The 23,686-nt window shown below is 49.9% G+C and overlaps 1 long non-coding RNA gene across 3 annotated transcripts in view; it reads left to right on the top strand.

Annotated features, from left to right (window-relative positions):
• The window catches only part of LOC146869370 (uncharacterized), a 34,935-nt gene extending 11,562 nt beyond the window's left edge, over positions 1-23,373 (top strand). Inside the window, exons 1-3 of one of the 3 annotated variants that reach the window (XR_014981403.1) lie at positions 1,603-1,724; positions 21,920-22,005; positions 22,827-23,279. This is a non-coding gene — a long non-coding RNA (uncharacterized LOC146869370). Of the gene's footprint in view, positions 1-1,602; positions 1,725-20,686; positions 20,816-21,919; positions 22,006-22,826 lie in introns of those variants that run through there. The other 2 variants (XR_014981401.1, XR_014981402.1) reach the window with 2 other exon arrangements.
• The last annotated feature ends 313 nt before the right edge of the window (positions 23,374-23,686 follow it).

Here is a 23,686-nt window from a genome sequence, read left to right as displayed (position 1 = left end):
CCACTCTAATATCTAGGCATGGATACTTCTTCAGTTGCTCAGGGTCCGCAATCAGGTTCAAGTGTTCCACCATGTAGGTCGAGTCTTTGGAGGAAGATGATCTCGAGTCCCAAGATGGGGATCGGCGTCCCCAACGTGACCTGCACGATTCCCGGCTGGAATGTGATGAGCCTGGGGACCTCACAAGGTCTCCTTGAACCGCTCGTACGTGATGTTTCCGAGTGTCTGAACGGGGCGACCTCGTCGGTTCACTCCGCCTGTTTCGGTGGTAGTACCCACACAGTGCTTCAAAGTGATTGGACCGCCCACATTTCCTGCACCGTTGACCCAGGGCCGGACAGGTGTCCATATGGGGATAGTCACGTCCACACCGGTAACATTGCTTAGTCCTTTCTGTCTTCCGATCTCTTCGCCTGAGCTCCCTTCTTCCATATTCCGGACGCCGTTGGTGAGACGACGTGCTATGCCTCCACTTGTTCTCCGGTGAATACTTCCTTCTGCCACTCGGGCGTTCTTGAACTCGATGCGCTTGCTCATGGCTGACGTTGTGACCTGTTTCAATGGTGGCAGCGTGTTCCTCCGCTTGATCATAAATGCGGGTCATTTCTTCAATCTCCTCTAATTCATGGGGTTTCCTCAATAACCGTCGCCTAAGTGTCTCTGAGTGACAACCTGTTATAATTTGCGATTTGATGGCAGCGTCAGGCGAGAACGTTTCGAACTCGCAGTATCTCGACAGTCGTCGCAGCCTAGTGACGAATGCACCCATCGCCTCCTCCTTTCCTTGGCGTGCTTGATGGAATGTGTGGCGCTCATAGTCTACATTTCTTTTGTGAAGGAATTTTTTGTTCAGTGCGTCACGTACTTCGTCATATGTCCCTGTTTCAGCAGGCGGAAGATCCTTTATTATTTTGCTTATTTCTCGGCCTGCGAGGTTGCGGAGAGCAATTAACTTTTCTTTGTCTTCCGTCACCTTGAATCCCTCAATATAGTCTTCAAAGTCCTCCAACCATTCTTGCCACTTGGGGCCCATGCTCCCTCCAGGGGTCACGGTCAGACATTCCGGAGCTCGCAGGTGCGATCCTCCCGCAACCAGGGGCGTCCGTTGTGGTGAAGTTGCCATCGCGTCGTCGTGCTCTTTCCGCTCCCTCTATGAGCCTTGTTTCTTGATGGGCTCTCGCCGATGTCTCCTTATCGATGCTTACTTGTTTGTGCTTGCCAATGCTTGCTGGCTCTTGTCAAGGCTTGTTTATTTTCCTCTTGCCAATGCTTGTTTATTTCCTCATATCAATGCTTGTTTGTTGCACTTGCCAATGCTTGCTTGCTCTCGTCAATGCTTGTTTATTTTCCACTTGCCAATGCTTGTTTATGACTTCATATCACTGCTTGCTTGTTTGTACTTGCCAATGCTTGCTTGCTCTCATCAATGCTTACTTATTGTCCACTTGCCAATGCTTGTTTATATCCTCTTGCCAGTGCTTGTTTGTTGCATTAGCCAATGCTTGCTTAGGCTCCTGTGTGCCTGATTCCAAGATGGCCGCTCTCCGAAAATCAAGGGATCTGTCTTGAGAGCCTGCCTGACTCCAAGATGGCCGCCGTCACTGCAGACACACGAGGCTTCTTCTCGTGACTCATTCAGCCCTCATCATTCTGGACTCACCAGCGGGCATCTGTGGCAGGTGGCACACCTCAAATTCTGCTCCTCCCTCGCAGCGACCACTCAGGTGAGGTCGGGGTGGGCTCCCGCCTTCGTCTGCAGCCTCCCGCGATCTTTCTCGCGACAGCGTGCCAAAGCTCACGCATCAAGCGTGAGGTTTGCCGGCATCCGGAGAGCTTTCCAGCTCCACTTCAGCGCGCTCACCCGCGCTCACTAGCAGACTCTCAGGGGCAGCGTCTCCAGTGTCGGAACACTCCTCGTTCCACTCCTGGGCACAAGACAGGGTCGGGGTGGGCTCCCGACTTCTGCAGTCATCAGCGTCCTCCCAGCCACACGTGAATCGCGCTTCGACGTGCTCGGCTCTGCACGACCTCGACAGTTCTGTGGTCAGTGGGGCTTGGCTCATCCCACCCTCGTCGCCAGTTGTAGCATCGCGCTACATAAGAACCACAGACACGTCGTGGACTTTTCATTAACCTTGGGAGCTTTATTCATACAGCCACTGCTCACGCTGTCCCTATCCTAACTGCCTTATCTCCTCGTAACTCCTCCTCTTCCCCTGACCCTCTGGCTCCGCCCTCCCCAGCTACTAGACTGCTGGCTCTATTACACTGATGTTTGTCTCTAACTAAACTCTTTCTCCCTTCCAAAAGTCTGCTTGCGCTCTCCCGTTTCTTTTTGTCCCTCCCTATCCTATATCCATGGCTACGGTAATTATATGATTTTTCAATTTTTCTGCATAAAAATGGGTTTACTCCACCTGTCAAGTCACCCAGCAACTCCTGAATAATGCGCAGATTTCAACAAAACATGTACTAGTTCCAAAATAAGCAAGTTTAGAATCTGTAGTAACTTTAGGAGTCCAGCTCTGCTCTATACATTTTGAAAAATGAACTGTTCAGTCTTTTCCTGTTGATTGTTATATTCCTGCATTCAAAAGATGAGCACTAAAGCTGTGTGAATCTAGAGTTCTTTTGTGTAAGAGATTTAGTGCTATTATATGGAAAGCTGCAAATCTTATTTACTTCCTTTCGGTTGCCTGGGCGGCCAATGGCCATCCTTGCGAATGACTTGTATGGAATAAAAGGGGGAGTTCTGGGCTTGGCAAGTAGTTTTACCTTCCACGTCACAGTGCAGCGAACTGCAAGTGCAGGCCCTGCCATGGCAGGCCCGAGGCCTGGCTAGAGGGCTACTTACGCGGGTGACACAATCAGTGCTGCGGGGCCACTAGTAGCAATTCATTTACAGGCCCTGGGCACATGTGGGGCACATTCCTAGGGAATTATAAGCAAATTAAATATGCCAATTGAGTACAATCCAAAGTTACCATGTTTTAGGGGAGAGAGCTCAAGCATTTAGCACTGATTAGCCACGCTGAAGTGCGCAGAGTCCTAGAACCAGCAAACATGGGTACAGAAGAAATGGAGGGAAGCAGGCAAAAAAAACAATTTTGTTGAATTCATTTTGTTGGCCTTAGGCCTCTGTGCACTTTACCACTGTTAACTGGTGATAAAGTGCTTGTGCTCAGTCCTTTAAATATAGTCTGATATATCCCAAACTGGAATATTTAAATTGCGTATAAGTTCCTACTATAGTTCACTTCATGTACCCATGGCCTGTAAATTAAATGCTACTAGTGGGTCTGCAGCACTGATTGTGCCACCCACTCAATTAACCCTTTAAACACCATTGCAGAGCTTGAGTGTGCACTTTATCCTGACATGTTAGAAATGTGGGTCTCTATTTGGCAAGGGCTGGCATCTTTGTCCAAATAGGGACCCTCCTTCCTACTCAGGATAAGGGAGTTACACTCCTAAAATAACTCCTGCTCACCCCCTTGGTAGCTTGGCACAAGCAGTCAGGCTGATCTTCGAGGCAGTGGGTAAAACATTTGCACATAACCAACAGTAACACAGTGTAAGCACTACAAAAGGACACCACACCAGTTTAGACCCAAATTCAATATTGTTATATACTTAAGAGAAGACCAAAAATGATAAAAATCCACAATACAGTACTTAGAAATCTTCAGTTATCAAAATCTGGGGCTATCACAACGTCATGAACAACCAATCCAAACAGTTCTGGCTGACCGTGGCGTCGCGGGCCAGCTACAGTGTCTGGAAGACCTGCAAAACAGTATCTTTAGAAATGCAGGGCGTCAGCAGGCTCTCATTGAGCTCCAAAAGCACGGTGTCAACAGGCGTCTGTTCTGGAGGTCGGTGCAGGAGTCGTCAGGCCCTTGAAGTCACACGCGCTGCAGATCGAACGCCTCGCAGTTGAAGTCGGGAGCATAGGCAGGCGTCGGGGGCTGCGGTGCGAAGGGCAGCGGTGTGGCATGCTGTGCCCTTAGGTCGCGGTGCAGTCTGCGGCTAGGTGATGGTCGTCCAGCGGCATCGGTTAGACCAGGGCTGCGCTGCAAAGTGATGCGGTGCTGGCAGGTCACAGTGCAAGCAGCGGCGTCGTTGCTGAAGCGCTGTCGTCGGCTGACTAATTTGAATCGCTGGTGTCAGTAGGCCTAGGCAAGGGTGCTGGATGAGGACGGTGCATCGTGTAACTTACGAGCGGTGCCCTCGAACCACGGTGCAAGCAACGGTGTCTATGTCGGAGTGAAGCTGCATCGTCTGGGATACCAGGGCGGCGGTGTTAAGCGAGGCGGTGCGGAGTGCGGTGCCCACAGGTCGTGGTGCATGCAGCGGCTCAGTGGCATCGTCAGCAGGCAGCATCGGTGAGACCAGGGTTGCGGTGCGGTGTTGTGGCGGTGCCCTCTGCAGTGCCTTCAGGACACAGTCGCAGCGGCGGCGTAGATGGCGTTGGGTTGCTTTTTCTTCTGTTGTAGCACAAAACACAGTCTCCAGTGCTGAGGGCAGAAGATCTTGAAGTCTTTCCTGTACCTGAGACTTATTGAACAGGGGGGCAAGCTCTACCTCAAGCCCTTGGTGAAACTCACAAATAGATTTCAGAAAGTTCAAGTCCAGTCCTTTTACCGCCCAAGACAGAAGCAGCCACTGCATGCCAACACAGCAAAGCACACAACAAAGTGGTAATTCCTCCTCACAGCTTCTCCAGCTCTATTTCTTGGCAGTCTTCTTCGTCCAAAAGAGTTCGAAAGTTCTGGGATCTGGGCCCCAATATTTATACCTCAAAATCCTTTGTCCTCTCAGTCATAGAATGTCTGTACTTAGTCCAAACCAGTTCTGTCCTCTCTTCGCCCAGCTTCCTAGCAGGGGATGGAGACTGCATTCACTAAGGCAGACAGGGCCTATTCAGGTGCAAGGTAATATCCTCCCACCACTCTTAAATGCAGACTGGGCCTATTCAGGTGCTAATGAAACCTCCTCCCACTACTCTGAATGCAGCCCAGGTCTATTCAGCCCAGCCCGGACTCATTCAGGAAAAGCATGACACACATCCCCCCCTTCCTGGTGGCCATCTGAGAGAATGCACCTCCCCAACCCCTGTCCCTCCAAAGCCAGTCAATGCACATTCTAGCAGAGACACACAGGATAACTAAGCAAGAAAATACATACTTTCTAAAAGTGGTATTTTCAAAAACCGAATGTAAAAAACACCTTTACTAAAAGTTGAATCTTTAGATTATGAGTTCAGGCACACTAAACTTTATTTTCCTATCTGGTTCCAGTGGGAAGTTATATTTATAAGATGTTAAAGATGTTATAAATTAACCCTCATGCTTTCCTATGGGGCAGATAGCCTTACAATAGTGAACAACAAAATAGGCAGTATTTCACGATCAGTACATGTCACACACATCCGGGTACGTCCTACCTTTCACATACACTGCACCCTGTCCACAGGGGTACCTTGGCCCTACCTTAGAGGTGACTCACATGTTATAAAAGGGAAGGTTAGGGCCTGGCAAGTGGGTGCACTTGCCAACTTACAAACTGTGCGCAGACTCTGCAGTGGCAGATCTGAGTTACATTTTCAGGGCCACTCATGTGGGTGGCACAATCAGTGCTGCAGGCCACTAGTGTTACAGCAAACAAATGATGGACGGAATGCTGACAATGCAAACATTCTCCCCCAGTCAAAAGATCTGGGTTAAATCCATCGTTCTTTTGCCCACTACGCCACCCCAGTCTAGACCTAGCCATATGCAAATCAGTCTTAACCCTGTGCTCCATGGGAAAAGTCCAGACCGAACTGCCAGGCCAGATCCTCCCTGGACCGGAAACAAGCATCCTGGGACCGGTTTCAGGGTATGTCCCCCTTCAGCCAGGCTAGCTTGAATCCAGTGACACAGTGAGCAAGGGACCCACGTCTGGGCATACCCGTCCTACTTGGGGTGAAAAGTGTTACAGCAAACAAATGATAGACAGAATGCTGACTATGCAAACATTCTCCACTAGTAGCATTTGATTTACAGGCCCTGGCACACTCGATGCCCTTTACTAGGGACTGACAAGTAAATCAAATATACCAATCAAGGAAACACCAATCCATCACACAATTTACACAGAGAGCATATGCACTTTAGCACTGATCAGCAGTGATAAAATGCCCAGAGTCCTAAAACCACCAACAACAGCAGGTCAGGAAAAAACTGGAGGAAGAAGCAAAAAGTTTGGGGATAACCCTGCAAAAAGGGCCATTTCCAAAACATGTTGACTTGGCAATTAAAAACCCTTGCAAAGCCTTAAACTCCCCTTTAATTACATATACAGCACCCCTAAGGTAGGCTCTCGGTAGCCTACATGGCAGGGTGCTATGTAATCCAATGGTAGGACATGTACTTTTAAGTTTTACAGTCCTGGTAGGTAAACGCCCAAACTTGTTTTTCACTACTGTGAGGTGTACCCTTCTCGTAGGATGACATTGGTAATTCCTCATTACATTTAATACGTTGTAATTCCTAATAGAAAGGAAATAGATCTGCTTAGCCATTTGGTGTCAGCTGCCTGTCTCTGACCACCCTGATCTGTTGACTGGGTGTGAGTGTTTGATTGGTTCTGATGCTCCATCCATCACCGCCCCCTTTTTGTACCGCTTTGTTTGCCATAAGTTGGCAGGGTATGCTCAGACGTGAGTCCCTTGCTCACTTTGCCACTGGATTCAAGCAAGCCTGGCTGAAGACGGCTGAAATGCAAGAAACCGGTCCTAGGAAGCTTGTTTCCGGTCCAGGGAAGGCATTGCTTGGCAGTTCGGGCTGGACTGTTCCCATGAGGCACAGGGTCAGACTGATTTGCATATGGCCATGTCTGAACTGGGATGGCAGAGTGGGCTAAAGAACGGTGATGGATCAAACCCAGATCTGTTGACTGGGTGTGAGTGTTTGATTGGTTCTGATGCTCCGTCCATCACCACCCCCTTTTTGTACCGCTTTGTCTGACCACTGGCTGGTTGAGGTGACAGCTGAACTTTGTGTATTCCCTCTAGCCACACACAAAAGGAACTTCGGTGTGACTTGAGTCTTCTTGGAAGGATAGGAGGGAGGAGCTGGGCTCAGCTTCACACTTACACCTGAATTGGCTGTGTCCTAGCCACACACAAAGGGCTGCATACATCCCTGTAGTGAGACTGGAGCGAGGGCAGGAAAGCAAGACCTCTGTGTACTTCAAAGACCCTTCTTTGAAGCCCCCCCCCCCACTTCAAAGGCACAATTGGCTGTGAGTACTGGACCTCCGACACCACCAACTCAGTACACATCTGGACCTAAAACCATTCTGCCAGGAAGAACTGCTGTGCTAAGGGACTGCCACTCTGCTAGACTGCTTCTGTGGAAAAACTGCTGCCTTGCAGTGTTACCCTGCTGCCTGCTGCTCTTTGATAGGGTAAAGACTGGACTTCCATCGTTTGAACCCAGAGTGACTCCAGGACTAGCTGACTAGCCTCCTGATCTGAAGTCTCAGGGACATAAAAGGCTTGCACCCCTGCTCCTGGACCATTGGAAGAGGGCCTAAGGTGCTTGCTCCAGGAGAACCGACGCATCCTCTGCTGCGAGAGCACAATCAACCCATCACCGATGTTGCAGGTACCGGACTGGCGCATCACTCTTGGAGCAAAGCACATCGCCATTGGAACCACCTCGTCGCTGCCACTGCTGGGAGGCGATCTACACATCCCCTCGACTGCGTAGAGAAACCCAGCACAATGGATTCTGAACCATCGCATCTTGGAAATGGCACATCGTCTTCAGAGTTGGGGCATCACCACTATCGCGTCCACCTCATGGCACCTCGCATCTTCATTGTCGCAACCAGGATCAAGGTACTATTGTTCAACGGGTCTTTCAGAGTCCCTGTATCCGGCCCGCGCTCTATTGCAATAAGCCTGAAATTTTCACTTTGTCCCGGTCCGGTGGAACCAGACAGCCCAAATAGGCACTTATTGCTTCTACGTGCTATTTATTATAGTTTAATCTTTAATAACACATAACTTGCGTTCTATTTATTTACATTTTTGTCATTTTGGTATTGTTTTATTTATTAAATTAAGAGCTATTTTTCTAACTTGGTATGGAATCTTTTTGTGAGATGTTTTCCCTTTTTTGTTTTGAAGAGTTGCACAAATAATTTACACATTGCCTGTTAAGTTAAGCCTCACTGCTCTGTGCCATGCTACCAGAGGGCGAGCACCGGTACATTTAGGGCGTTTTGTAACTTACCCGGACTAGGATTGTGGTAATCCATCCAATTCAACCAGGAAGCCAATTTCTAACAATGGGGCTACAACTGATGAAGGTGTGAACAGGGCCGTCTCTAGGGCTGTGCGATCGGTGCGACCGCACAGGGCGTTGACTTTGGGTGGGGGGGGGTTCATTTATGAAAATGTAAAAAAAAAAATTCAAACCACCTGCTGCCGCGTTCCTGGCCTCCAGCAATTTTTGAAGGCATCAATTAAATGTCAGGTTAACTTCGGTGATTAATCGTCTTCCTGGAAAGAGACTGGAGGTTTGTCTAGTGGAAGTTTTGACTCATCCAAAGGTAGTGCTGTGGGTTAAAATGCTTGCTGCTAAGAACATGTACCATGCAAATAAAGTGCATTTAAAGTAAATAGGTCAGTGGGTCACTGCTTTTGTAAGAGAGCTCCTTTTGTTACTTGTTGTTTGTCAAAATCCTCATATAGAACATTGAGCTATTAACTGTCATCATAGAGCTGCATGCAAACTCCAAGATATATGCTAGTTTTTTTGCCCAGTCTCATCATGCTAAGCTTGTGAAAAGGGTTCATTTGGGTAGAAAAAAATTATCATTATGAAAGAGAACCCCTAAACATGATGCATTTTAAATTCTGAATTTGTGCTTTTCCAGAATAAGAACTTAAACTATATTGCTTACCAGTATCGGTGACATGTCACTCCTGCATTACACCTTGTAGTCCTGTCTGATGTAACATTTCCTTTTAAAAATAATCTTTTTATTAAGCAATACCAGAATATACATATGATAAATAATATAAAGCAGTGAATACATAAGTACAATAGTACATTATAGATTAATGACATAAGGAAAATGGAAATCAAACGGATTGGACAATAATCTTGAAATATTTACAGGCAGATCAGTTCATTAGAAGTTATCCCCAATAATGCTGAACAGTAATCTTATTATTATTGTCTACTTATGACCCCCTTACATTTCTAGTCCAGGCAGCGATAGGTGACCAGATCTTATGCCCATCGATTCTTGACTGTCTACCCCTGGTGGAATAGATAGCTTTTTCTTGATTATAAACTCCCAGAAACCTGTTGAGCCACATCTGGAAGGTCGGAGGATCCATATCTTTCCATCTAGCTGCCAGTAGAATTCTATATACCGCAGTCCCTACAAAGAGACATGATTCCTCCTCCAAACTTAGCCCCAATGTACTATCGTAGCCAATAATTAGCAGGTTAGATGATTCAGCTGGTCTGTGCCCAAATACTTCCTTCCAGAACCTTGACAGCTCCTTTTTAAGTAAGGTTAATTTATCACAATCATAAAACATATGAGTCAAGGTAGCCGGCCCTAGTCCGCATCTGGGACAATAATCATCTATCCTTTTCCCCCATGTACAACTTAGCAGGGGTAAAGTCTAAATTAAAAATAGTCTTATATAATTGGGCTTTTAAGCTTGGGGATAGAAGTATTTTCGATGTTAAAAAGACTCGTATCAATGTCAACAATGGGGTTAGTAAACTTCAATGCCCAAGATGACTGTTTGTTCCAAATCGTCGGGAGTTTTATCAAGAAGCAAGCTGTATAAATTCCCAATTCTTGTCGATTTCCTCGCTATAGCATCCAGAAATGGAATCCTTTCAAATGTAATCCTGGGGGTCTTTAAACTAAGAATATTTTTGATCTGAATAAATTTAAAATAGTGACTATTAGGAATTTCAAAAGCACTCTGTAGCACCGAAAACTGGAAATCTGATTTTCCCCCAGAAAAATCCTCAATTGTTCTTACACCCATACCTTCCCAATTTTTAGCCATATCCTCGTTAACCTGTATGGGCAGTAATGATGAATGCCACAAGGGAGTGTACCTGTTAAACTTCGGGGTGATGTAACATTTCCTATACATTGATTTACACACACATGATTGTCTCTGTGCAATTTGTGTGGTGCAAAGTGCTCTGACACCTTACACTGGTATGAGTGGTGCTATAAAACTAAATGAATCTGAGACAGTGGTTATGGAGACTTGAGCTGCACTGTTAAAGGGTGCAAGTGAGGGAATCTGTGGCAGAGGTGGTCATAGGGGGCACCAACAGACATTGTCGCACAGGGCGCCACCAGCACTAAAGTCAGTGGTGGCTCGCAGAGGGAGTGTTGCGGGGGGAGAGGGTGTGGGGGTAGTGGACTCCAACATACGGTGGAACGGAGTAGTGTAACTAAATAAATAAAACAATTTACCTTGCGCGCGCTGCATTGCCAACTCTGCATAGTGGTATGTAGTATTGAGTACCAAAGTGTATTCTTTCCTCTGGATATCTACTGGCATAGTCCACCATAACCAGGATGTAGCGGTGTCCTCTGGCCGAGGGTGTCAGGGGTCCCACCCGATCCATCCCCACCCGCTTGAAAGGGACATCTATGACAAGACGCCAGACAGCCGCACTGCCCTCAAAGACGACATCTGCAACCACCACCACCTCATCAGGACCGCCAAAAGAACCTCCTTCACAGACCGCCTTGACAACAAAGCACACAACAGCAAGGAGCCCTTCACCATCGTGAAGGAACTCTCCAACGCCGACATCCCACCATCGCAAGCCCTGTGCGACTCCCTCGCCACCTTCTTTCACCGGAAAATCACCGACATCCATGATCGCTTCAGACCCTGGATGACCCCTGCTGACCACACCGCACTGACGCCACCACACCCCACCGCCCACGACACCCTGACAACCTGGGCCAATGTGAGCATAGAGGACACAATGAAGACCATGGGAACAATCTACTCCGGATCCCCATTCGACCCTCTCTTGCACCACATCTTCAACAAAGCCAGCAAGTCCATTGCTCCCCACCTGCACAATCATCAACCTCTCCTTCGAGACCGCCACCTTCCCTGAGATTTGGAAGCACGCAGAGATCAACGCCCTACTGAAGAAACCCAAGGCGGACCTGAGCGACCTCAAGAACTTCCGGCCCATCTCCTTGCTTCCGTTCCCAGCTAAGGTCAACGAGAAGATAGTAAACACCCAGCTCACCCGGCACCTCGAAGACAACATCCTAGACCCATCCCAATCAGGATTCCGCAGCAACCACAGCACCGAGACCGCCCTCATCGCTGCCACAGACTACATCAGGATCCTGCTGGACAACGGCGAGACAGTGGCCCTCATCCTCCTGGACCTCTCCACCGCCTTAGTCACAGTCTGCCACCGCACACTACGCACGCGCCTCCACGACACAGGGATCCGTAACAAGGCCATGGACTGGACCACCTCCTTCCTCTCCGGCAGCACGCAGAGGGTCCGCCTCCCCCGTTCCGATCCGAGGCCTCCAAGATCATCTGTGGCGTCCCTCAAGGATCCTCCCTCAGCCCGACACTGTTCAACGTCTACATGGCACCACAAGCATGCATCGCCCGACAGCATGACCTCAACATAATCTCCTATGCCGACGACACTCAGCTGATCCTCTCCCTCACAAAGGACCCCCTCACCGCCAAATCCAACCTCCACCAGGGAATGAAGGCCATCGCCGACTGGATGGAGGACAGCCGCCTCAAACTGAACACAGACATGACTGAAATCCTCATCCTCGGATCCAACCCCTCCGCATGGGACGACTCTTGGTGGCCCACATCACTGGGATCCTCCCCCCCCCCCCCCCCACGGCCCCCACCGACCACGCACGCAACCTGGAAGTCATCCTCGACTCAAAACTCTCCATGACCAAACAAGTCAACGCAGTCTCATCCACCTGTTTCAACACCCTCCGCATACTCCGCAAGATCTACAGATGGATTCCGACTAACACGAGGAAAACAGTCACCCAGGCCCTAGTCAGCAGCAGACTAGACTATGGAAACGCCCCGTCCAAGCTCATCAGCAGACTACAGAGAATCCAGAATGCCTCCGCACGCCTGATCCTCGACGTCCCGTGCTGCGACCACATCACCCCCCACCTGAGGAACCTGCACGGGCTCCCTGTTGACAAAAGAATCTCCTTCAAGCTCCTGATCCACGCACACAAGGCACTCCACAAAACCGGCCCAGCCTATCTCAACAGTCTACTATCTTTCTACGTACCCAACAGGAATCTCCGCTCTGCTGACCATGCCCTGGCCACGGTCCCACGCATCCGGAGAACCACTTCCGGAGGCAGGTCCTTCTCACATCGCGCTGCCAAGACCTGGAACGCCCTCCCCCTCGACCTGCGACAAACCGAAGACCTGCTGACTTTCAGGAGACAACTCAAGACCTGGCTCTTTGACCAGTAAACCGCCCCCCCCCCCCCCCTCCCGCCAGCGCCTTGAAACCCTAACGGGTATGTAGTGCGCTTTACAAATTATGTGATTGATTGATTGATATGATGGCCAGTGGCTGTAACGGGGCTTTTACCACCCCCCCCGGATTGGTGTACTGGCAGCGAACACATGCAGCGCAGTGATTGGCTATGTCCCTATACACCCCTGGCCAATATAACTTCTCTCAGACATATTTTTTTATTTTTTATTTTTTTTAATTCTTTTTATTAAACCAATTCGACAGTAATACAACAAATATTCAGTGACAGGCGAGAGCAAGGTAGAAATGGCCATATACCACTCATTACGAGACATTTTATCAGCCGATGTTCATAGCGATCAAGGGGATGCATGAGCCTCATCCACCATCTGCCTGCCCGGCGGGGGACATATACCACCTCTATACCGGTTCCAAGCTCCCCATACCTTGTTCCACTTTCCGGGGCACCCCCTGGCAACAAACACAGACTTCTCCCTCCACATGCACCAATCTAGGTCTTCTTTCCACTTCCCAAGCCCGGGTGACTGCGCCGCGCCCCACAACTGCGCGATGTTCCTTTTTGCGACCATGAACGCCAGCGTAGCCCACTGTTGAGTGCACGCGTTTAGGTCATTGGGCTCCCAGATATTTAGCATGCACCTCCGCGCCGATGTCCACTCCCAGTACGGCCCGCATAACCCGGTGTACGTCTTGCCAATATGTTTCTATCCGTCGACATCCCCAAAGGATATGAAAGAAGGTCCCAGTGTCGCCACACCCACTCCTACACAACTCGCTATCCGCCCGCCCCATGCAAACCAGCCCGGGACCCGTTACATATGTCATGTGCAGAATATTAAGCTGCACCAGCCTAAGTCTGGCCTGAGTCGCCACCACCCTAGGGGAAGAAACCGCGTCCTGCCAATCTTCATCGTCAAGCTCAAGTCCTTCACTAGTCTACTTACTCCTAAGGCGCACCAACGGATCGTCCATATTGTTGATCAACTTCCTATATATGAGGGAGATAGTTTTCTCGGGAAGATGCCCATCTAGCACCCTGGCCTCCAGCGGCGAGGCCCCCGGCAGCGATTTTTTCCCCCCCCCCCAGGGACCCGCGCCCGCAACGCATGTCGGACCTGCAGATAACGGAAGTACTCGGCATCTGCCATGTCGTACTGTTCCTTAAGGGTAGCAAACGGCAAAACCCCGCCCTGGCCCCACACATCCTTAATCTGAGTGATCCCTATAAGATCCCACTTGTCAAAGCCCTTGGACTTCCAGAGGCTCCCCAACTGTTCGGAATTCCAGAGAGGCGTTGCCAGCGTCAGCCTGCCGTCCCACCCCAAATGCTCATTTGCTGCGTGCCATACTTGGACGGCATGCGCCGTAGGGCCGGTGAGCGGGAATCTACCCTGCCTAGCGTACAGCGCTCTAGTATATTCTCCCCCCCCCCCCCCCCCCCGCAAGCACCCACCTGTCCATGGCATAGCCGGGGTCACTCAGGCCACAGTATATCCCGTGGTTAATCTCTAGGAGACATTTTTATGCATTTTCCTTGCCGTAGTGTCCTTCCCCTATCTTGTTATGGGCCAAGAGAAGTACGTGCTCCCTGAAGGGTGTTGGTACATTCAACTGTGTACACGTCTGTGTCCCCATCCCCCCCCACCTCCCCTTAACAGCTCTATACAGTAGAACCTTTTTTACAAAGAAATAGGGTCCTACCTGCTCTGGTTCTTGTTCGTGGACTTGCTCCCAGGCATGTGTGAGGGTGTTGTCCTCCCGTTGTGCCATACGGAAGCTAGCCGGTTTCTTTCTGTCGGTGTCTGCAAGGGAGGGAGGAAAGGCAGGACGTGATAGCTGTGAAAGGGCCAAGTCTCTCTTATCTTTGCTTTTCTCTGGTCTGCTTGTTCTTGTCTTGGAATCTAGGGGCCTCTAAATCCACGCCACAAAAAGGTGCCTCCTGCAGCCAGGTCCTGTCGTCCCTTTTTGTGTTGTCCAAATACTCTTGGAGTTTAGGATGGTCGGTCCCTATGATAATGGCTTCGGATAAGGTGGGTATCACCCCTACTCTTTGTAACTGGGGATCCTGGTCTACTTCTAACAGGACCTTGGCCACTGGGTAGGCTTTGGTGTCGCCGTGTACACAAGTTACCCTCACTTGTTCTGTGTCTTTTAACTGGGGAGGGGAAACTAAAGAGCCGTCCATTACTGTAACGTGGCACCCGGTATCTAGCAGGACTTGTTGTCTCTTCCCATTAAGCAGGACTTCCTTCCTAAATTGATGAGGGCCCTTCCCCCATTATGTATATACGGCCCCGGGAGTACCCAACCTCCATTGGTTCAACTGTTGGGATGCGGTGAGGACACTGTCTGGCTATATGCCCCCATTCCACACAATTGTAACACTGTGGTCCCTGCCCTCTAGGACTAGGGGGCGGGTATGCAGGCCTAGGGACCGAGCGGGGAGGCAACTGGGGCTTAAACTCTGGTTTAGGAGTGCCTTTTGGGATTGGTTTGTACTGGGGCCGTGCTATTCCAGCCTTAAAATCAGGCGACCTATGATGGGCACAAGCAATTTCTACCGCTGACGCGGAGGAGAGGTTGGGGAGTTGCTTCACCTATGACCGTGTACTGGGGGGGGGGGGGGGGGGTTAGGGCCTCCAAGAACTGTTCCAGGTATACTTTCTCTACTACTTCGTCTACCGATGAGGTATGGGGAGTCAACCATCTATTCCCAAGGTCTCTGATCTGATAATACAGGGCATGGGGTTCTCTCCCGCTCCCCACTTCTCTTTTCGGAATAGACTCCTGTAATTTTCTTGGTCGCATCCCAACCTCTCGAGGATGGCCTTTTTCACATCCTCATAGGCTGTGGTAACCGCAGGATTTGCTGCTTGATAAACGGCTTGTAGCTCACCGGAAATGTACTGACTCCACCTCTCTTGGGGCCAGGTTGCTGTAGTGGCCACCCTTTCGAAGTAAAAAAATAAATAAAATAATCCGGATCGTCCCCTTCTTGGAATTTTTGAAGGACTGTGCTGGGGAAATTGTGGCGTACTCGGGTACTTACAATGGCATCTGTGAGGTGCAAGATTGCTGTGTCCTGCACCTGCTGGTTAGTAGTGATCAAGTCGGCCTGGTTTCCAAGGGCCCCTTGCAGGGCTTCTCGGTCCATTCGTGCTGTCTGGATCTGTTGTCCCTGGACCCAGCTGTAGGTGCCGTTGCCCCTCAGATAATTGGGCTATGACATCCTCAACAGGCATGGGCTGTGTCATGGTGCGACACACAGGTATAGGTGGGAGATCCCACTTCTAACACCACTTTGTAGGAGGAACAGGGACACGGGTAGCAGAAGAATACACAACATGCGAATAATACCGGGATTTCAGGGGTTTTATTCTTTTATGTGACAATGATTTCCGGGCTCTTTTGTATCTCAGTCCCATAAGGTCCGTTTTGTCCTTTGAACAAAAGAAAAAAAGAATGGTCCTTTACGTCAGGTAATATTCAAATTAAATGGATTAGGGGCTGAAGGAGTTCTTCCTGGCCGTCCTCTCAGGGCTTGGTCCTGGTATGGCCGTTCCGGTCACGTCTTTCCAGGGCACTCGGAGGTAAAAGGGAGGGGGAAAAGACAAGGGATAAACAAGATTTAGTGTCAAGCTCTTTGCATTTGTACACTAGGTGCCACCACCTCCAGGCATCGTGTGGGAAGGGGACAAGGTGAGCAGTGAAGGTTGGCCCGGTTGCAGCTTTAAGCATAACACCGTGTCTTGGGGCCCCGCATCTTACCACCACCCCCACCAGAATGCTCCACCCAATGGTACTCGCCTTGTGCCACGACCCGCACTATGGGCCGTGGTGTAGGGACCCGGGGTGTTCTCCCTCTTCTCTGGGCCGCCAGGTTCGCTCGCTATATCCGCTGCTCCTGCGGCCTGCCTGCCGTCTCTTCTGCCTTGAGCTCCTCAGTAACTCCGCTTCCTTCTCCTGTGTTGGATTTCTCCGCTCCTTCCACCATCGGCCTCCTTTCCTTCCGGATCTCTCTCTCTTTGTTGGTCTCCCGCTGATGTCACGGGTACTTCCGTCCTCTTCCCCAGTGCTGCTAGACCACTGACTGCCTCTGAGTTAGGTGTGTGTTCTGCCCGGTTTCCTCCCACTTCCGGGCTGGCGGATCGTCCGACTCCTCACAAGGTGATGAGTCATATTAGAGGTGTCTTGCTGACAGGTCATGTGAAAGGGGTCTTGGTGAGGAGTCATTGGATGACATGTCTCGTCGATGAGACGTGAAAGGTGTGCTGCTGAGGAGTCATGTGAAAGGTGTGCAGGTGAGGAATCATATGAGAGGTGCCTTGATGATGGGTCATGTGAAAAATGTATTTGTGATAAGCCAGATGAAAGGGGTCTTGGTAAAGAGTCGGGGTCATGTGAAAGGTGTGTAGGTGATGGGTCATGTGAAATGTATCTTGGTGAGGATCATATGAGAGGTCATATGAAAAGTATCTTGGTGATGAATCAGGAGTCAAGTGAAAGTTACCTCTGTGATGGCCCATATGTAAGAGGTGTCTTGGTGATAGCCCATGTGATTCCTGGCGGTTCTAATCCCTCTGTGGGTAAGTCGCCCTAGAGCGCCATCATGTGCTTCTTTCGGGTAAAGCCGCGTGGCTCACTTCTGCAGCCAAAGGAAGTGAGGGCTGATAGAATGGAGCACTGCAGTCTGTGTGACCAGAGCACTTTGTGAAGTGGGGGTAAGAGACCGATTGTCACGTAGCCCACTGTTGAGTGCACGCGTTGAGGTCATTGGGCTCCCAGATATTTAGCAGGCACCTTCGCGCCTCCTGGTGGATGTCCACTCCCAGTACGGCCCGCATAACCCGGTGTATGTCTTGCCAATATGTTTCTATCCGTCGACATCCCCAAAGGATATGAAAGAAGGTCCCAGTGTCGACACACCCACTCCTACACAACTCGCTATCCGCCCGCCCCATGCAAACCAGCCCGGGACCCGTTACATATGTCATGTGCAGAATATTAAGCTGCACCAGCCTAAGTCTGGCCTGAGTCGCCACCACCCTAGGGGAAGAAACCGCGTCCTGCCAATCTTCATCGTCAAGCTCAAGTCCTTCACTAGTCCACTTACTCCTAAGGCGCACCAACGGATCGTCCATATTGTTGATCAACTTCCTATATATGAGGGAGATAGTTTTCTCGGGAAGATGCCCATCTAGCACCCTGGCCTCCAGCGGCGAGGCCTCCGGTAGCGATTTCCCCCCCAGGGACCCGCGCCCGCAACGCATGTCGGACCTGCAGATAACGGAAGTACTCTGCATCTGCCATGTCGTACTGTTCCTTAAGGGTAGCAAACGGCAAAACCCCGCCCTGGCCCCACACATCCTTAATCTGAGTGATCCCTATAAGATCCCACTTGTCAAAGCCCTTGGACTTCCAGAGGCTCCCCAACTGTTCGGAATTCCAGAGAGGCGTTGCCAGCCTGCCGTCCCACACCAAATGCTTATTTGCTGCGTGCCATACTTGGACGGCATGCGCCGTAGGGCCGGTGAGCGGGAATCTACCCTGCCTAGCGTACAGCGCTCTAGTATATTCTCCCCCCCCCCCGCCCCCCCCCCCCCGGAAGCACCCACCTGTCCATGGCATAGCCGGGGTCACTCGGGCCACAGTATATCTCGTGGTTAATCTCTAGGAGACATTTTAATGTATTTTCCTTGCCGTAGTGTCCTTCCCCTATCTTGTTATGGGCCAAGAGAAGTAGGTGCTCCCTGAAGGGTGTTGGTACATTCAACTGTGTACACGTCTGTGTCCCCATCCCCCTCACCCCCCCTTAACAGCTCTATACAGTAGAACCTTTTTTACAAAGAAATAGGGTCCTACCTGCTCTGGTTCTTGTTCGTGGACTTGCTCCCAGGCATGTGTGAGGGTGTTGTCCTTCCGTTGTGCCATACGGAAGTTAGCCGGTTTCTTTCTGTCGGTGTCTGCAAGGGAGGGAGGAAAGGCAGGACGTGATAGCTGTGAAAGGGCCAAGTCTCTTATCTTTGCTTTTCTCTGGTCTGCTTGTTCTTGTCTTGGAATCTAGGGGCCTCTAAATCCACGCCACAAAAAGGTGCCTCCTGCAGCCAGGTCCTGTCGTCCCTTTTTGTGTTGTCCAAATACTCCTGGAGTTTAGGATGGTCGGTCCCTATGATAATGGCTTCAGGTAAGGTGGGTATCACCCCTACTCTTTGTAACTGGGGATCCTGGTCTACTTCTAACAGGACCTCGGCCACTGGGCAGGCTTTGGTGTCGCCGTGTACACAAGTTACCCTCACTTGTTATGTGTCTTTTAACTGGGGAGGGGAAACTAAAGAGCCGTCCATTACTGTAACAGGGCACCCGGTATCTAGCAGGACTTGTTGTCTCTTCCCATTAAGCAGGACTTCCTTCCTAAGTTGATGAGGGCCCTTCCCCATTATGTATATACGGCCCCGGGAGTACCCAACCTCCATTGGTTCAACTGTTGGGATGCGGTGAGGACATTGTCTGGCTATATGCCCTCATTCCACACAATTGTAACACTGTGGTCCCTGCCCTCTAGGACTAGGGGGCGGGTATGCAGGCCTAGGGACCGAGCGGGGAGGCACCGTCTACCGATGAGGTATGGGGAGTCAACCATCTATTCCCAAGGTCTCTGATCTGATAATACAGGGCACGGGGTTCTCTCCTGCTCCCCACTTCTCTTTTCGGAATAGACTCCTGTAATGTTCTTGGTCGCATCCCAACCTCTCGAGGATGGCCTTTTTCACATCCTCATAGGCTGTGGTAACCGCAGGATTTGCTGCTTGATAAACGGATTGTAGCTCACCGGAAATGTACTGACTCCACCTCTCTTGGGGCCAGGTTGCTGTAGTGGCCACCCTTTCGAAGTAAAAAAATAAATAAAATAATCCGGATCGTCCCCTTCTTGGAATTTTTGAAGGACCGTGCTGGGGAAATTGTGGCGTACTCGGGTACTTACAGTGGCATCTGTGAGGTGCAAGATTGCTGTCTCCTGCACCTGCTGGTTAGAAGTGATCAAGTCGGCCTGGTTTCCAAGGGCCCCTTGCAGGTCTTCTCGGTCCATTCGTGCTGTCTGGATCTGTTGTCCCAGGACCCAGCTGTAGGTGCCGTTGCCCCTCAGATAATTGGGCTATGACATCCTCAACAGGCATGGGCTGTGTCATGGTGCGACACACAGGTATAGGTGGGAGATCCCACTTCTAACACCACTTTGTAGGAGGAACAGGGACACGGGTAGCAGAAGAATACACAACATGCGAATAATACCGGGATTTCAGGGGTTTTATTCTTTTATGTGACAATGATTTCCGGGCTCTTTTGTATCTCAGTCCCATAAGGTCCGTTTTGTCCTTTGAACAAAAGAAAAAAAGAATGGTCCTTTACGTCAGGTAAAATTCAAATTAAATAGATTAGGGGCTGAAGGAGTTCTTCCTGGCCGTCCTCTCAGGGCTTGGTCCTGGTATGGCCGTTCCGGTCACGTCTTTCCAGGGCACTCGGAGGTAAAAGGGAGGGGTAAAAGACAAGGGATAAACAAGATTTAGTGTCAAGCTCTTTGCATTTGTACACTAGGTGCCACCACCTCCAGGCATCGTGTGGGAAGGGGACAAGGTGAGCAGTGAAGGTTGGCCCGGTTGCAGCTTTAAGCATAACACCGTGTCTTGGGGCCCCGCATCTTACCACCACCCCCACCAGAATGCTCCACCCAATGGTACTCGCCTTGTGCCACGACCCGCACTATGGGCCGTGGTGTAGGGACCCGGGGTGTTCTCCCTCTTCTCTGGGCCGCCAGGTTCGCTCGCTATATCTGCTGCTCCTGCGGCCTGCCTGCCGTCTCTTCTGCCTTGAGCTCCTCAGTAACTCCGCTTCCTTCTCCTGTGTTGGATTTCTCCGCTCCTTCCACCATCGGCCTCCTTTCCTTCCGGATCTCTCTCTCTTTGTTGGTCTCCCGCTGATGTCACGGGTACTTCCGTCCTCTTCCCCAGTGCTGCTAGACCACTGACTGCCTCTGAGTTAGGTGTGTGTTCTGCCCGGTTTCCTCCCACTTCCGGGCTGGCGGATCGTCCGACTCCTCACAAGGTGATGAGTCATATTAGAGGTGTCTTGCTGACAGGTCATGTGAAAGGGGTCTTGGTGAGGAGTCATTGGATGACATGTCTCGTCGATGAGACGTGAAAGGTGTGCTGCTGAGGAGTCATGTGAAAGGTGTGCAGGTGAGGAATCATATGAGAGGTGCCTTGATGATGGGTCATGTGAAAAATGTATTTGTGATAAGCCAGATGAAAGGGGTCTTGGTAAAGAGTCGGGGTCATGTGAAAGGTGTGTAGGTGATGGGTCATGTGAAATGTATCTTGGTGAGGATCATATGAGAGGTCATATGAAAAGTATCTTGGTGATGAATCAGGAGTCAAGTGAAAGTTACCTCTGTGATGGCCCATATGTAAGAGGTGTCTTGGTGATAGCCCATGTGATTCCTGGCGGTTCTAATCCCTCTGTGGGTAAGTCGCCCTAGAGCGCCATCATGTGCTTCTTTCGGGTAAAGCCGCGTGGCTCACTTCTGCAGCCAAAGGAAGTGAGGGCTGATAGAATGGAGCACTGCAGTCTGTGTGACCAGAACACTTTGTGAAGTGGGGGTAAGAGACCGATTGTCACGGATACGCTAATTTGGGGAAGACTCATAGTGCTGAGGCAGGGCAGGTAAGTCTCATATTTATTCACTTCAGCGCTGATGCCCTGCTGCAGGGTCCACCTCAGGGGGCTCTGTTCACTTGTCACATTTTCTCATCTGGAAGGGATTGTAAACATCAGTGTAAGGTCAAACTCTCTGCATATTTACGGCATCCATCTCTCTCTCTCTCCCTCTCTCTCTCTTCCCCCGTCTTTCTCCCCCTCCCTCTCTATTCTCTCTCTATATATTCTCTCCCTCTCTCCCTCTCTTTCTCTCTCTCCCTCTCTCCCTCTCTTTCTCTCTCTTTCTCTCCCTCCCTTTCTCTTTCTCTCCCTCCCTTTCTCTTTCTCTCCCTCCCTTTCTCTTTCTCTCTCTTTCTCTCTCTCTTTCTCTCTTTCTCTCTCTCTTTCTCTCTTTCTCTCTCTTTCTCTCTCTTTCTCTCTCTTTCTCTCTTTCTCTCTTTCTCTCTCTTTCTCTCTCTTTCTCTCTCTCTCTCTCTCTTTCTCTCTTTCTCTCTCTCTTTCTCTCTCTCTTTCTCTCTCTCTTTCTCTCTCTTTCTCTCTCTTTCTCTCTCTCTCTCTCTTTCTCTCTCCCCCCCCCCACCCCCCTATCTCTCACCCTGTATCGCTCTCTCTCTCTCTCTCAACAGGCAGGGCAACGGCGAGGGTCACTTTCCGGAGCTTCGGACCCATCGACCTCAACAACCAGCTGAATGGCCGGGCGCTGCTGCAGGAGGTATGTGCAGTGCTTTGCACCACAGCTGCAGCGAGCAGGGTGGGTGAAGGCTTACTCAACAGACCTCTATCTAGGCCCCCAGCTGAAGGACTGAAAGACTATGTGAAGACACAGAATCCTGCCTTACTCTTCTTACCAGTCCTCAGCATCCCCCCTGGGACCACAATGCCCACTGTGCCATGGGTGGCGTGAGGGGGGATGTCCTCTGAACACATTACTTTTTCACCAGCCGCCACTCTCTCAAGCTGCTTTGCTTATATTCATAAAGTTCATGTTTCAAACCCCTCTTTCCTTTTCCCTTCCTTGTACTTAAAGCTTCTTAAATGGACTCTTGAATACCCCCCTTCCCCCCAGCAGATGGTACGATAGACCTCTGCCTGTGTGGTTTATGTCTGGTATCAGACCTCTTACCATGGAGATCACCTCCTCTTTCAAGCACACAGGTCACACAAGTCCCCATACCCAGGGTTCCAGTCTTTCCGGTACTCCCAGAAGTAGTTTGGCAGGTTTAAAGGAGATTATGAATTCATAAAACTAAGAACGTAGCACTTTAATTATATTCAGTATTCTAGAACGTGACCTTTGCACTTCTAAATGAATTTCTTTTCAACTAAAAGTGTAACCTCTTAGTGGGAGTTGCAGACACTAATGAGTGCTCATCAGGACACTGGTTGCTTTCTGTTCTTAGCACTATTTTTGCCACCTCTGAGGGCAGTGGTCACATTGAGAGAATTCATGTGGTCTATTTTCGTGCTTGTTTTAGGTATTCACTTACTGCATCTAAAGCCAAGAAGGATTAAGTTTGTTTTCTCCCTCTGCAGGTCTGCCACATTCTGGAGAACAGGTTTCCATCATCCGGTGCTCAGTTATACATGCAAAAATCTCAGGCCAGCCTGGACTGTAGGACCATGGTGGGATCCCCGTAACTCATGCGATCTGTTGTACCACCAGCCTCTTAGAGAGTCCTAATGACCGTTGAACACACCTGTGTACGGCTTGGAGATGAAACCGCTAGCCATCATCACTTCTATCATACAAGCAGGTCAGATACCAACTCCACCAATGCTCCACCCAGTGCCACGAAGCTGCCACATCATGTGTAACTGTCTGGATCACTGAACAAAATTTCTTCTTGAAGAAGGAATTTGGTCCTACGATGTGCGAAATTCAATCCACTCCCTCAATGTGGGTCATGTTAAACTCTCTGCGCAAAAGTGGAGATGACTATTGTTATGAGACAGGAGAACATGCAGTCAAGGGTTGGCCTCCATGCTGGTAGGGTTCACCCATAGACATGCAGATTCAGAGCAACTTGGACAAAATGATGTTTGAAAGAGCTATGGGAATAAAATAAAAGCTGCAGAGGAGAACACTTTCTAAGTAATTTAGCATATTTAACAAAAATGTAAATGGGCTTTTGTGGAAATGCAATTTTGTAATAGGTCCATGCGGATCCATTAAAGATTTTCAGGATAGCTACAGAAATAAATGTACGTGGAGTGAATCTAAAAGAAGGACGTTAGTGAAGTCAGTGGATAGCTTGAAATCTGCATGGATCCTGACCTCCTGAACCTAAATAGGGCCCACGGGCTCCTCAAATACTTGGCCTCCTTTCATTTGAATTCTGGGCCCAGCAGCAGATGTTGATCACTGTTTCTGCTCTTAGAGTAGGCAGGTGAAG

This window comes from Triturus cristatus, chromosome 1_1, assembly GCF_964204655.1.
Source record: "Triturus cristatus chromosome 1_1, aTriCri1.1, whole genome shotgun sequence".
In the NCBI taxonomy this organism is placed as follows: Eukaryota; Metazoa; Chordata; class Amphibia; order Caudata; family Salamandridae; genus Triturus; species Triturus cristatus.
Note: the sequence above shows the minus strand (reverse complement) of the source record. Positions and strands in the feature narration are given on the sequence as shown.